The sequence below is a fragment of the Ursus americanus genome, chromosome 3 (genome assembly GCF_024610735.1).
Source record: "Ursus americanus isolate L20-20 chromosome 3, mUrsAme1.1.p, whole genome shotgun sequence".
NCBI lineage: Eukaryota > Metazoa > Chordata > Mammalia > Carnivora > Ursidae > Ursus > Ursus americanus.
In genome coordinates, this window is record NC_142129.1 from 95351270 (window position 1) to 95367335 (window position 16066).

Here is a 16066-nt window from a genome sequence, read left to right on the forward strand (position 1 = left end):
CCACTTTTATTCAACATAGTTTTGGAAGCCCTAGCCACAGCAATTATGTAAGAAAAAGAAATAAAGGCATCCAAACTGGAAAAGAAGTCAAACTGTCACTACTTGCAGATGACATGATATTACACATCGAAACCCCTGAAGACTTCAACCAAAAAATTATCAGATCTAATGAATGAATCCTAAGGTCGCAGGACACAAAATTAACATACAGACATCTGTTGCATTTCTATACACCAATAACAAGTTATCAAAAAGAGAAATTAAGAAAATAATTCCATTTACAATACCCAGGAATAAATATAACCGAGGCGGTGAAAGATCTGTACACTAACAACCATAAGACATTGATGAAAGAAACTGAACATGACACACATAAACAGAAAGATATTTCATGCTAACAGACTGGATGAATTACTATAGTTAAAATGTCCAAACTCCCCCAAACCATCTACGGATTCAACGCAATCCCTATCAAAATACCAACAGCATTTTTCACAGACAGAACTAGAACAAAGAATCCTAAAATGTGTTTGGAACCACAAAAGACCCCTAAGAGTCAAAGAAATCTTAAGAAAAAGCAAAGCTGGAGGTACCAACATCCCTGATTTCAAAGTGTACAAAGCTACAGTAATAGCAACAAAGCTGTGACCATCAAGACAGGGTGGGACTGGCACAAAAACCAACACATCAATGGGAGAGAACAGAGACCCCAGAAATAAACCCACAGCTACGGGGTCAAGGATTCTATGGCAAAGCAGGAAACAATATACAGTGGGGAAAAGTCTCTTCAACAAACGGTGTTCAGGAAAGCCACATGCAGAAGAATGAGACTGGACCAGTTTCTTACACCAGCCACAAAAATAATTTCAAAATGGATTAAAGACCTGAGAGTAAGACCTGAAACCCTAAAGCGCCTAGGGGAGTAAGTTCTTTATGTTGGTCTCAGCGATCTTGACTTGACCAGTCTCCTGAGGCAAGGGCGACAAAGCTAAACTGAACAAACCGCATCAAACTAAAAAGCTTTCACACCCTGAAGGAAGCCGTCAACGAAGGGAAAGGCAACCGAGGGAGTGCGAGAAGATATTTACACGTGACACGTCCAATAAAGCGTTAGTATCTGAAATATGTAAAGAACTTACATAACCCAACACCAAAAAAAAAAAAAAAAAGAAATAAAATAACCCAATTAAAAATGGGCAGTGGACCCAAATAGACATTTTTCCAAAGAAGACATCCAGATGGCCAACAGACACATGAAAAGATGCTCAACATCACTCAGCATCAAGGAAATACAAATCCAAACCAGAATGGCTAAAATTGAAAAGACAAGAAACAGCAGGTGTTGGCGAGGACGCGGAGAAAGGGGCCCCTCGCGCACTGTTGGTAGGAACGCAAACTGGTGCAGCCCCTGTGGACAACAGTATGGAGGTTCCTCAAAAAATTAAAAATAGAATTATACAATCTAACAGTTCTGCTACTGGGTTATTTACCCAAAAATCAAAAATACTGATTTGAAAAGATATATGCACCCCTGTGTTGTTGCAGCATTATTTACAATCGCCAAGATATGGAAGCAACCTAAAATTCCCTTGATAGCTGAGTGGATAAAGACGGTGTGGAATACATACATGATGGAGTATTACTCAGCCATCAAAAAAGAATAGTATCTTACCATTTGAACCACATCGATGGACCTAGAAGATGTTATGCTAAGTGAAATAAGTCATTCAGAGAAAATAAATACCATATGATTTCTCTTACATACGGAATTAAAAAAAAAACATAAACAGACACAAAGAGAACAATCTGGTATTTGCCAGAAAGAAGGGAGGTGGGGAAGGGGATTAAAAGTTACAAATGTGCCCTTATTAAAAAAAAAAAAAAAAAAAAAAAAGGGTATACCATATACAGCCTAGGGAATATAATTAATAATATGTAACCACTTTGTATGGTGACAGACAGTATCTAGATTTATAGTGCTGTTTTCTTTGTAACTCTTATAAATGCTGAAACACTATGTTGTCTGCCTGAAACTAACATAATGTTGTATGTCAACTACACTTCATAAGAAAAGAACTAAGTAAACATTAAAAAAAGAGCCCCAGGCTGGACCTTCAGTCCCTGGGACACAGAGGCCACAGTGGAATGAGCAGGGGTGCATGTGTCTGAGGCGAACTGCACAGGTCCGCAGGGGCAGGTGCAGAGAGGACTCGCTCTCTCCAATCCCTCTGGCTAGTGGCCAGCGGGGCAGGTGACAGCCCAAACGCAGCCCAAAGAACAAGAAAAGCTGTGAGCTCCCCCCGTGGTCTGGCCCCTACTGCTGTCAGCCCCCGTGGGGCCTCTGCGTGCACTGGGAACTCGTGGGGCCTGGGGACTCCTCTTGGGACCTGCTGGGAAGGGTAGGCCAGCCAGGCAGTGGCAGCGCCAGGGGCTCCAAGGAACACACCACCGTGGAGGGTCAGCCCCTGGCAGCCCTTCCTGCCATGTCCAGGCTGCCCCAGCCAGCAAGCCGGTGGACCCTGCTGCCCCCTTCCCACAGCACAGTGACACCAGCCCCTGGGACACAGCCAGCACTGGGTCAATGTCAGGTGCAAGAAAAGGAGGGAATGAGCAGATGAGAGCTGCCCGTTCTCAGCCACGCGCCATGTCCTTCACCAGGCTGGGACCAGAACAGCACATTCGGGAAACAGAGGCAGGTGGCAGAGTCACACCGCGGGCCTCCAGAGGCTTGCTGTCCGTTCAGAGACGGGCCAACATGGCCAGTTGCTGTCACCTCCCCCGTTTCTCCTTCCAACAGCAAGCTGTGGGTTTCTGGCACCACGCGTAGCATGACGCGGATGGAAACAACTCTCCAGAATTTGGACAATTTTTTTTTAATGATTTTTTATTATATTATGTTAGTCACCATACAGTACATTCCCGGTTTCCGATGTAAGGCTCGATGATTCATTAGTTGCGTATAACACCCAGTGCACCATGCAATACGTGCCCTCCTTACTACCCATCACCAGTCTATCCCATTCCCCCACCCCCCTCCCCTCTGAAGCCCTCAGTTTGTTTCTCAGAGTCCATAGTCTCTCATGCTTCATTCCCCCTTCTGATTACCCCCCTTTCTTTATCCCTTTCTTCCCCTACCAATCTTCCTAGTTCTTATGTTCCACAGATGAGAGAAATCATATGATAGTTCTTTCTCTGCTTGACTTATTTCACTTAGCATTATCTCCTCCAGTGCCGTCCATGTTGTAGCAAATGTTGAGAACTCGTTCTTTCTGATAGCTGAGTAATATTCCATTGTATATATGGACCACAACTTCTTAATCTAGTCATCTGTTGAAGGGCATCTCGGCTCCTTCCACGATTTAGCTATTGTGGACATTGCTGCTATGAACATTGGGGTGCATATGGCCCTTCTCTTTACTACGTCTGTATCTTTGGGGTAAACACCCAGTAGTGCAAGGGCCGGATCATAGGGTAGCTCAATTTTTAACTTTTTAAGGGACCTCCACACTGTTTTCCAGAGTGGCTGTACCAACTTGCATTCCCACCAACAATGTAAGAGGGTTCCCCTTTCTCCACAATCTCTCCAACAATTGTTGTTTCTTGCCTTGTCTATTTTTGCCATTCTAACTGGCGTAAGGTGGTATCTCTGTGTGGTTTTGATTTGAATTTCCTTGATGGCTAATGATTTTGAATATTTTTTCATGTGTCTGTTAGCCATTTGTATGTCTTCATTGGAAAAGTGTCTGTTCATATCTTACAGAATAGAGAGCCCAGAAATGGACCCTCGGCTCTTTGGGCAACTAATATTTGATAAAGCAGGAAAAAACATCCGGTGGGAAAAAGACAGTCTCTTCAATAAATGGTGCTGGGAAAATTGGACAGCTACATGCAAAAGAATGAAACTTGACCACTCTCTCACACCATACACAAAAATAAACTCCAAATGGATGAAAGACCTCGATGTGAGACAGGAATCCATCAAAATTCTAGAGGAGAACATAGGCAACAACCTGTACGACATCGGCCAAAGCAACCTTTTTCATGACACATCCCCAAAGGCAAGAGAAACAAAAGATAAAATGAATTTGTGGGACTTCATCAAGATTAAAAGTTTCTGCACAGCCAAGGAAACAGTCAGAAAAACTAAGAGGCAGCCCACAGAATGGGAGAATATATTGCAAATGACACTACAGATAAAGGACTGGTATCCAAAATCTACAAAGAACTTCTCAAACTCAATACACGAGAAACAAATAAATCAAAAAATGGGCAGAAGATATGAACAGACACTTTTCCAATGAAGACATACAAATGGCTAATGGACAATTTGTTTTTTATTTATGTATTTATTTATTTTTCAAATGCACTCAGTCCCAAAGAAAGATTTTTGTGAACGTGACCTTGGGCTGGCGGGATAGAAAGCCGGTAAGCGGGACAGGCCACTCTCGTCCCCACAGGGATCTGCTGGGTGCCCAGCACTTTTCCAAGAACAAAACCCTCGTTTAAATATTAGACAAGAGATCACACATCCTGGTGAGTGTGCATCAACACTGGACCATTCTGGGCGGAAGACAAAGGAAATAATTCTCGCCATTTTTACAGTGCGGGCTGCAAGAAAACCCCACCACTTGCTCTGTCCAAAGAGAACATTCTTTTGTGCTCCGAGCAGAGGACAGTGTTGGCTCCTCTCGTCAGGGAGTCTGCGCAGATTCCTAGCGGGCACTTACTGGCAACTTTCACTAACAGGACAACTTGAAATGTGGCTGTTTTCCAAGAAAATAACAGTGGGCTAGATTCTCAAGTCTGTCAGAGAAGCGTCAAGGGACCTCACCTGAAAGTTAATGGAGTACATTGCAAAGAGAACCTTCCAGAAAAAAAGAAGTGGTGGGCCTGGAAAACTTACTGAAACCCTGGGGAAACGTGCAAGCACGTCCCTCTCTCTCAGTGAGGAATCAGCTTCTAGAATGTTCCCATGTGGGCGTGGAACTGTGTCCTCGGTTTGTGATGCGTGCGGGGCAGCCTGCAGGCGCGGGGACGGCACAGAGGCTCCAGGCAGCAAGCGCCCGGCCCAAAGGCACCCAGCTAACCCTGAAAGCTCTTATCTTAGCAGAGATGAAAGCAGCAGCCTTGGGTCTTGTCCTTGGAAGAGCTCGCTTTGAGGAGCGAGAGACTCCTGACCCCAGAGGGCATCAGGAAGGGCAGAGGGGGCTGTGCTAGTCGGGCCTGCAGCCCACCCCCTTCCCAGCTGCATGTCAGGGGAGGTAGGGGCTAGACTGGAGGGAAACACTTCGTTTGGACTGAGGCTCCTCCCCAGGCTAAATAGCTAAAGAACAACAAGGGAGGAAAATGACACCTGGACGGTCCCCAGAAGACCCCCAGCGCATGCTGTCACCAGGGAGCGTCCTTAGTGCCCCCTTCCCCCTGCCGCGTGTTCAGCGACGGTGCAGAGCAGCGCCGGGACAGTCCCGGGTCCACAACTGGAGTAAACAGCCAGCAGTGTCCAGCCAAGGGCCTCCTCTGTCTTCAGCACAGGACACGGACATGCGGATGTCCTCAAAGCACACGGGTCTGACGCCAGGCTGAACACAGCAGAAACGAGAGGCTCAGACAAATGGAAGGCAGGCAGTCAGCCCCGAAGTCAATGCAGAGCAAACAAGAGAGCTCACCATTGGCCAAAGGCTCTGACAGCTCCAGCCCAGTGACCCAACCCCAGCTTGGCACCAAACACCCGAAGCTGGGCCCGGGACCCCACTGAACGCTCTGGGCTGCAGAGCTGAGCTCAGTCCCACAGGTCCGGAACATAGGACGTGTTCCTCCCCCGAGGAGGCTCGGAGGAAGCTCTGACCAAGTCGCCCCCGTGGTGGCCGGGCACTCTCTCACACCTGGAGTGGAGGAGGCCGCGGGTGCTCAGGCGGGGTGAGGACAGCAGCCCGCAGCAGTGTGGGGACAGCGTTCGGGGCCAGCACCTTCAGCAACAGCTGAAATGCTGTGAAAGCGAACTGTACCTTTCCAGGTGACCTGTACCCTGGGCCTTCCTATGTACATGGGGTGGGGAGGGGTAAGGACAAGAGAAATTGACTCTGTCACTTCCCCAAACTCATCCCAACGTCTCCTCCGGTTAACAACACAGCCTGGCAGGTGGGCCACCGGGAGGGTCTCTGAGGGGCACACAGGGAGCCACCGGGGCTGCTCCAGAAAACGGGGCTTGGATGCTACCGACGCTTGTCCACGCGGTCCCAAACAGGCACAGCCTCCAAAGGATGAGGCCAGGCATCAGACCTCCCTTGGGGCACTGGTCCCCGACCTGCCTGCCCAGAAGCGGGCCAGGACCCTGTGTGCCGAGGCCCTCCTTCCCCACAGATCCTCCCCATTCCCCAACCCAGAGACTTTACTATCCATTATGCTGAGAAGTGCCCTCTGCCAGGGGCCCGTGTGCCTCGGGTTACCTCTCCACCTGCCAGCAGGGCAGTCCGGGACGCAGGCCCAGGATGCAGACCCGCTGCACACCTGCTTGGCCCGCAGCTCTCCTCCACCACGCTGAGGGTCCTCCCCCTGATGCAGAGGGCCAGGATTCCTCCCAGGTGCACAGTCCCCAGCCACCTTGCCCACCCTCCCTCCTGTGCAGCTGCACTTGCTGGGGGACAATCTGGGGCAGCTCTCCGTGCACCTTAGAGCTCCCACGGTCCCCCAGGAGGTGCCAGCACCGACCGCAGACCTCCCCTCCCACTGGTTAAACAGCATGGAGAGCGAAGACTTTGACACCTGTCCTAGTTTAACAAGCGGATGCCCCATCCTGTGCCATCTTATTCCCTCTGCCCTCCTCAACCCCGTCCCTGCCCCAGAGACACACCAGGAGGTTACTGCCTGGGCCTCTGCCCACAGTGCCTCCACCAGAGGGCTCCTTCCCCAGAACCCCCAGGACTTCCTCCCTGCCCGGCCTCAGTCCGATTCTGAGATCCAAATTCAAGCTCCTTGGAAAGAAGGCACGGAGGCCCAGCCTTTAGAGAGCCCCGTGCCGGGGCCTGAAGCCAGCCTGGCCTCAGAAGCTTCCATAATCCAAGTCGCCTATAGCCTGTAAGAATGTCTCCCTCTCTGCATCCTCCAAAACTGACCAATGATTCAAATGCCCGCGTTGGAAAAGATGCCAGTAAATCTGGTCCAGCTGCGAAGCGGGCTGGGGCGAGGGCCTGCTCGTTGGCATTCCCGACGTGAGGCTGTGAACACATTCCTGGAGGATAAAAATTAACCAGCGACCACCACCAGGCTCGGGCCCCTTGGTCTCAGGGAGGCCACCGGCCCCCCGTAGGTCCTGCGCACCAGTCAGGAGGACTGCCTCCCCCCCGCCACCCCTTCCTCAGCACAGGATGCTCACTGCCACTGCCGGGCCAACGCGGGGCCCAGGTCCGTGTTTCCTCCGAACAGCCGCCGAGGGAACTCTGGGTAACTGCACTCATAGATCCTGGGCTCCGGCACGCAGTCCCCACACTGAACTATTTATCCAAATTAAAACCATTCTCCAGAAACAAAATCAGACCCTTTTAATTGAAAATAAAACCAAGCAACCCTGAAGGCTCTTTTTTTTTTAAATGAAAGACATTCTTCCTGCTTTCTCATTCCATTAATCACAGCATTTACACGATCTGTCAAAATAGCTTAGTAAGAAGCCTCCCTCTTCCTTTGCCTGCAGGCCTGGTTTTTAGCCCGTGGGTGCCGGCGTTCAGGGACACCGGGTGGACACAGCGAGGCTCCAGTAAGCACATGCTCTCTCCACTGCAATTTACGGGGGGGCTTCCAAAAGTCTGTGTCCCCTCCTAGATGTACACCCAAAAGGAGTGAAAACACGGCTCAAAACAGACACTCGTGCATCCTTGTTCCCTGCAGTGTTACTCCCAACAGCCAGACCATCAGGCAGCCCGAGTGCCCAACAACGGACACCCGAACCGCGGGCCGTCCATGCGACGGAGTATTATTCAAGCCTTAAAGCGGGAGGGCGTTCTGACACCTGCCACAGGGTGGATGAACCTGCAGGATGTGAGTGGAATAAGGCAAGAAGGCACAAAAAAGACAAAGTCTGTGTGACCCTACTTCTACGAGGTCCCTGGAGGACCCACACTCGTGGAGCCAGAGAGTTGGGGCGGGGGGGAAGGGCTGGGGGCACGGACTGGGGGCGGGGGAGGGGAGTAAGTGTTTCATGGGCATAGAGTTTTCCTTTCACGAGACGAAGAGGGATCCAGGGATGGACGGTGGCATTGCCAGCACGACACAGATGTGCTTAGTACCACGGACCTGTACACTTGAAAATAGCTACAATGGGAAATGTTATATTCTATGCATTGTACCACAATAAAAAAAAAAAAAAAAAAAAAAGTTTGTGTTCTTTGACCTCTCGGCCAGGCTTGGAAGTCCTTCCAGGAATATGAGCAGCCAGAGTCTTGGCTCAAGAACCTCCAGGCAAGGGGGCACGCAGGTGGCGCACGGCCATCGGGCAGACGGTCATCGTGAACGTTACTGCGCGTCCACGTCGTGGGGAGCCGTGCTGCCATCAACACCCGTGCGCGCACAGAAGCAGTTACAGGTGGGGACATGCGGTCACTGCCGTGTTGGGGCTGAAGTGCAGGGCACAGAGTGACACGCGGGATCGCGGCGCAGTCAACCCAAAAAGCATGGCCGGAACGTGGCATCAAGTGCACGAAGAAAACACGGCCTCTGGGGCGGTGCTGTCGTCGGAAAGACATTTCTCCAAGTCTACAGCCAGCAGAGAGCACAAGAAAATTGTTTTGTAGGAAAAGAGTCAAAAATTGGCTTAAGAAACTCAGAGCTCCATTATCTGGGAAGCTTCTCCTACCCCGAGCAGAAGCGTAGATGACAAGTGCCCCTCCCCTCATGGGCCTGGGACAGGAGAAAATGCCACCTAACCGGGCCAAGGGCCCCTCCGGCCTCACTCAGCGCCCCCCCCGCCCCCCCCCGCCCAGCGGGGGGGGGGGGAAGCACAGATCGGCCCGTTCCCCACACCCCCGCCCACCAGGCACTTCAGATCTTTTAGTGATGAACTGGAAACACACCTGTCCCGGATCACCAGGACAAAGGTGCCCCATCACCTCCTCCGGTTATCACAGGGCTGGCCCCTGTCGGGGATCAGATAGCGCCTCCAAGAATGAGGAAGCGGTGTTCCAGCCGGAGACCCCGGGGCTATGGACATTCAGCGGGACCAAGTCAGCAGTGGCCAGGGAGGGACAGCCAGCGCCACGAGTCACACAGAACAGCCCTGTAGGGCCTGCCGGTATGAGTCCCGCGAGGGGCAGCGAGGCCTCAGGCTGCAGGTGGGGAACCCCAAGGACACTCACGGCGACAAAGGGCAGCTTTACCCCAAGTCTGTGGCCGCCAGAGCCCACTCTTTCCTCCCAGCGGGCTGCCTGAACCGCGCCTTTGATCTGCGTCCAAAATCACCAGTGGGGAGGGAGTGAGCCTCAGGAAACCCCTGAGAGGTGATGAATTAGGAGGGAGGAAGGCCAGGACCGAGTCAATGGAGCCCTTTTGTTCCTGGAGCCAGCGCTGCTGTTCCAGCTCGGCCCCAGCTCCGGGAGGAATGCGCACAGAACGAAGACGCCCAGCTAATAGCTGGCCAGGCCCCAGGGCGCCTTGCTGGCAGGCCAGATGTGGGCCTGCCCCCCCACCCCGCCCCGCTCCCAATGAGTGACATGCGGCACCCTGCAGCTGTGGGCCGCAGCAGGAGCAAGGTCCTGACTCTGGCAAGACCTACTCTGCAAAGAGCAAAGCAGTCACAGGCCAACACAGGCCTCGCCGCGCCCCCAGAGCACTTGCCTGCTCCCACGGCTGTCAGAGCTCCTGGGTCTTCCAAACCTCAGGCAGTGGTTTCATGGCTGCTGGCCAGTTGCAGAAAGTCTGCACTGAAATGCCACCCGGGCACACCCAGCCACTGCCTCTGGGCGCAGTGAGTGCCGTTGAGACCCTCAGCGGCCTGGACAGTGCCTGTGGGCGCGGCGTGGATGGTGCCCGCGGGCGCGGCCCGGCCGGAGAAGCTGGAACAGGGTCCCACAGACGTCTCCTAATGTTGAACAAAGCCGGGGCTGCAACGGGTACAGGGAGCGTTATCATCTCTTCGGAGCAGAGGAAGAGGAAGGCGGGAGCCCCCACGTGCCACAATTAGAGCTCAGGGAGGAAGGAAGACAGAAGCAGAGAGAGACACAGGCTCCCTGTCCGAGGAAGCAGCTGCGGAGGGAACCCTGCCAGCTGGGGACACCTCGCCGGCCCCTCACAGGGAACCGTGGGGACCCGTGGTCTCAGGAAGAAGTGCCAGTATTGCAGACGGGCCTGGGTTCCAATCCAGGGCTCCTCCCAGCACCATGCCACCCCATCCACTCACAGGCTCCGGCCCCTGGAGGCCAAGGCTGGACAGGCTCTGTCCCCAGACCCACCAGCCCCATGACACGGGCAAGCTAGTTAAGTGCGCCGAGTCTCAGGGCCCAATTCTGGAAAACACAGACAAAAACCACGCCTTGAGAGGTTGGGAGCAGATCAGATATTGTCCAGCAAGTGCCCTGCATCGGTGAGCACAGCTGTGCATTCAGAAAAAGGCGTCATTCTTGCAAGGTCACTAGGCTGGGCCCAGGGGGAAGCTGGGGGGGGGGGGGGGGACGCTCCCAGGCTTCCTGCCCAGCCCAGGAATGCCTTGGAAAGGCTTCTCTCCCGGAGCTGGTGGAGGAGGAGGAGGAGCACCTCCCTTCCCTGACGAGAGAATGCTCCACTGAAGGGAATTTTCCTGATGACTGACCAAGACTCCTTGAACATAAATTTGTCATTAATTTAGCCCACTCGGGACAAAATATATTAATACCAGATCACCACCTTTTTTTTTAATTAATGTAACTCTTTAAAAATGTGTAGGGGTCATCACCAATGACCCTCATGCCCTGAGTGACACAGGGGGACACTTCTAAGGTTGGCCCCAGGTGATGGTCATCCCCGCCTTCACTGGCATCCTCCTCCTAATTCAGCAGAGGCAGCCCCCCCCCAGGGGGGGGTTGTGAAGGGGGGTTTCCGGAACACTCCGCAGGGCTGCACCAGCACCAGGCACACAGCCAAGACCTAGATGTCCCCGAGGGCATGAGGAGAGGGACAGCTCGACGTGCCTGCAGGAGGGCCCACCTCTGTGGATGTGGTGGACCCCCAGCGGACCCACTGAGAGATGTAGTTGTTCACCAAACCCTGTCCCCATAAGCAGGGTCCTGCAGGAAGTTTCCAGAAACCTGGAGATTCTCATTTCCTGCTTTTATAAGGAACAGGCATCAAGAAGTTGTAACTTCCCAGCCTGAACAGTTGTGGGGTGCGGTGACCCAGCCCTTAGTTCTAAGGACTCAACACAGTAGAACAGATTCGTAACATTTCCCGACCCTAAGAGAAGCCAAGTCCCTTTCAGTTGCACTTTGATGGAAGCGACCTCGAATGCGCGGGTGTTTTCAAAGCGGGGGGGGGGGGGGGGGGGGGGCAGCGTGGCAACAATGCCTTTGTGCAGTGGGATGGCTTTCCATACCAGGTCCCTGAGCACGCACCGCCCCCCTGCTGGGCCAGGAGGGTTTCAAAAGGACCTCTACCACAGCTGCTGAACACTGCAGAGGCCCCAGACCATTCTGAAGACCGTGATGGCTGCCCACACTCGTGCTCACTGCCGGGAACCAACAGCAGCTCTGGCTTCACCAGACACCTACTGAGCTAACCCACTAACCAGGACTGCTTTTTGCAGATCCAGAGCTGAGCACAGCGGTCTCTAGGTGCACCGGCTGGCTCTAGGGTAGTCCAGGCTCCGCACAGCTTCCAGACCCCACCCCACCCCACCCCTGCTCCCGCTGCCCAGAGAGGACCCTGGGGCCCAGCCACAAAACAAGGCCTCTCCCTGAGCCTCTCCCGTGGCTGGGAGCCACCCTAAGGAAGCCTCCCACTGAGAGAGCCGTGGACCCACTGGGTGGCAGGCGCAGGACGGTAACGCTGCTGGGGGAAGCTGGTGGCTTCTCCAGCAGGAATGCCCTGCACCGCCCCCCACCCCCCCACAGGAGCTCACAGGGGTAGAGAGGGTGTTGGGAGGGAACAAAAGGCTTTCCCCCAGCATGGTGGTGGTTTATGCCAGGCCGATCCTAGAGAAGGATCAGGAGACCCAGGGCACTAGCCACAGGTTTGATCCAGATCCCTATTTGTCAATTTACTCATCTGTAAAATGGGCCAGCCAGCCGGTCAGAAACCTTCCCTTCTGGGGCTCTCTCCCCCAACTTTTCTTGCCTTTTGCCTTCTTCAGGCCTTTTTTTTGTACACACCACCCCCACCCCACACACCCCCCACTCCCCCCCCCCATCAGCAACATCCCCTGCTGGAACATATTTGACCCTCTGACCTTAGCTCCCAGGGTCGCATTTGCAAGTTGCTCCATTTGAAGCCATTAGGTGCCAAAGCTACACTTTGTAAACGTAGTCAATTTGCATCCAGAAGCACACAGTTCCCAGGGGCTACTATTTCTGCCTTCTCAGGGCTTTGCAGAGGTTCATCTGCTGCTACTGCGAGCTTTGGCACCTCAGCTGAGGGACCTGCGGTGGGAATGTGCCTCCACTCGGTCAGGAGTGCAGGACTCCGGGCTGCGCCACCCCGATTCATCCACTTTGACAAGATACCTAGCCTCTTCTTTGCCTCCGCTTGCACACCCGTAAAATGGGGCAGTAATCGCAGCTCCCTCTGAGGGTTGCCATTTGGATGAAAGGCAGAATGAACGCATGCAAAGCATTGAGCACAAACACTCGAGAAGAACTTGCTCTTACCGCGCTATACTTTGTTTCTGAGGTCACCATTCCTTTGCAAGATTGCAAAGTAAAATGCTATTACTTTGTCTCTGAGGTCAGGAGTCTGGCCTCCTGCCGGTTCCCAGTCAGCTCCCTGTGCACAAAGGTCCCCTCATCCTCTGCAGCCCGGCCCTGCTCCCTCCACCCTCCAGCTGCAGAGCCCCTCCAGGCCCCTCCACAGAAACGCCTTTCTTAATACTTGTTGATTGATTTGCAAATATAACCTCCCTGGCCCTAAAGAGGGGAGAATCACAGGACAGCAAATCTCTTTCAAAGGGCCAAGAACTACAGCACTTCAAAGACAGCACTGGGCACACAGCAAATACCCCAGAATGTCAAAACGGCAGGTTCTGAAGGCTGCTTCATTAGGCAATGAGATAATAATGCAATATTAATATGAATGCAATAAATGCAATGAAAACTTGCACGTTCCTGTTCTTCCTATATTTTTAGAGTCTTGGAGGCTCACTCATTCATGTCACAGGAAGTGAACCACCCCCCCGAAAGTCCAAGTGTGTGAAGGACTGGGACCCCCTCAGGGTGGGGGCTTCTCAGTAAGTGGGCGGTGACCACCCTCAACAGTGCTCCCTGCTGGCCCCAAATCCCAGGGCGCTGCTATTAACCACGGTGGTGAGTGGGGGTCACCCTCTGGCGCTAAGAATCAATCGAGTGCAGCTCTGGAGTCCCTTCCCGCCACACACTAATCATATCACTGCAAGCAAAGCCCCCAGCGCCCTTGTCAGGCAGCGGTGCCCACCCGCACGCAGACCCCCGCCCGCGCCCAGCGCGCCCGGACCCTCCCCCCGGCGGCTTGTCAGCGACCGCGCCGGCGGGCCAGGGGGCACGTGCCACAGGTGGCGCGGGCCCCGGGCGCCCCCCTCGCGGTTCCTGCTCCTTCGGAAGGAGGGAGCGCCCAGGGACCCCCCCACACGCGGGCCTCCCGCCCAGCACGGGGACGGGGACGGAGCCTGCTCGCCCAAGAGCGGGAGAGGGCCCCGAGCTCAGCTCTCCGCCCTGCAGTCTCGGGACGCGTCCCAGAGAGCGAAGTCCGCCGGGCGCCGCCGCGCAGTGCCACTCCGGCCGCGTCCCCGGACCCGGATCCGGACCCCGGATCCGCGCCGCGGGTCTCGCGCCCGGTCCCCGGATCCCGGACCGGATCTCTCCCGCGCGCGCCCCGAGCACCTCCCCGCGCCCGCCGCGCAGTCGCGGGCGCCGGCCAGAAACAAAGCGGGCGGCGGCGACGCGGCTCCGTACCTGGGCGAGCGGCGGGTCCCGCGGGGAGATGGCCGCAGCAAGCCGGGCGCCGAGAAGCGCAGCAGCGCGCGGGCGGGCCGTCCTCCTGGCTCGCCGCCGCGCCCGCCGCAGGGCCCCCTCGAGGCGGCGCGGGCAATCGCCACCGCCGCGCCCGGCCGCGGGTCACCTGGCCTCAGCGCCCGGCCCTGCGGGCGCCAAGCGGGCCCGCCCCCACGCACCCCCGTGCGCCCTCGGGCCTCCCCACCCGCTCCGGCAGGACCGCCAAATGGTGGACCCACTCGGAGGCCCCTGCTCCGAGCGTTCACGCGCCGCAGGTGGGGGCGAAGGTTGGAGTCCTGATCCCTGCAAAACTGGTTGTTCATTCATTCATTCACTCATTCATTCGTTCATTCATTCATTCCGTGCTATAACTACTGTGCCCTCGGGAACCCAGACCTCGCTGCCCGCCTGTAGCTTACACTCCAGCCGGGTCCTGCAAACATAAAGCAGCACAGCCATGAAGGACAAAGCCAAGATGCTTTAGAAGTCCCTGGAAGGTCCGGCCAATGGAGGGAGGGCTTGCGGAAGACTTTAAAAGTCACATGATTTCCTAAAATAAGCCAGGAGCATTCAGGAGAGCGGGTCCCAGGCCAGAAGGATCCTCAGGAGAGGAGAGGCAGAGAAATTCCAGCATCCCCAGAGACCCAAACCTCCCCTCAGTCAGTCAGCCTCTGTTTTCCCTTTAATGAAATCCAGGAAATGGGCAGCACCCTCCAAAGACCCCTTGGAAAACACACCCCCTTCTGCAGAATGAGAAGTGCTGTTCCTCATATGCAAAAGAATGGCCTCAACACACCTTACCCTGAGGACCATGAGCCTGTGGGAAGCCCTTCACACGAGGAAAGCACATGCAAGAACACACCACCCTACATCCTGCAGAAGAGGGACGGGGGTTGTATCCATCACCAGGACCAAATTCTCTTAGAATCCCACCTGGAGAGGGCTGCACACATCTTAGGTGCGGTTCCATGACACCCCAACCTACCTGGCCCTCAGGGTCCAGCCCTGCCCATCCTGCCTTGCGGGGACCCCCTCGGATCATCACTGAGAGCAGAGATTGAACCCCACTCCAATTCCACTCCTACCCTGCAATGCCTCTTGGAAAGACCAGCAGCCGCTGCCTTGCTCTAGGGGGTAGCACGATTTCTCAAGAGGTCAAAAGTCATGACTTCCATCCTTAGATGGAGCTGGGCATTCATTCCCCGAGGCAAATGCTTCTGGAACACTGGGGAATAGAACAGACCTTTTCCTGCCCTCTAGGAGACCCCAGCCCAACAGCCCAGAGGACAAGGCAGGGGGTACCAGGAAAGGAGCCTCTGTGGAAGAGGGAAGGAGGGAGGAGGTCACAGCCAGCCGATCCCTACATGGGGCTGAGACTGGTGTTATTACGATCCTCTTTTTATCCATAGGGAAAAAAGCTGAAATCCTAAGTAACTTGCCTAAGGTCACCCAGCTGTTCACAACACAACATGATAAAAGATCCAGAACCATCAGGCCAACAAGCTCCTCTTAACTGTCCTCCACGCTGCCCGGTTCCACGCATCCATCCCGTACAGTTGCGCCAACTCGTCTCTTTGCTGGAACATCCCAGCGCCTACGACGTCTCTCCATCTTGGGCCCAGGCTCTGTCACAATGTCCAGGTCTCCGCTGGCTGAACGACTCAGTGAACTTGAACTTCAGAAGGTAGCCGGATGTTCACTTGCAGGGGCAAGGCCAATAGGCTCGTCCAAGATTGCGCGGCTGGGAAGCTAGGGGTCCTCACCCTGCCAGGCAGCCCCTCGTAAAATCTCTGTCCTCAAATTGCTCTCCCTCAAACCCAAACAGTCCCGCCCACCCTGCTGCCCCTTGCCAGCGGGCCCGCCCCAACCACCCCCTTGTTTCTGGGACTAGGGACACTTGGAATTCCAGCCTTCTCACAGAGCCCCAAGAA

General features: G+C 54.5%; 1 protein-coding gene across 1 annotated transcript in view; it reads right to left on the reverse strand.

Moving 5' to 3' along the window:
* The window catches only part of TNS3 (tensin 3), a 214623-nt gene extending 200412 nt beyond the window's left edge, over window positions 1-14211 (reverse strand). The window contains exon 1 of the mRNA XM_045793589.2: window positions 14097-14211. The gene's annotated coding sequence lies outside the window, so the exon portion shown is untranslated. The remainder of the gene's footprint in view (window positions 1-14096) is intronic.
* Between the last annotated feature and the right edge of the window lie 1855 nt (window positions 14212-16066).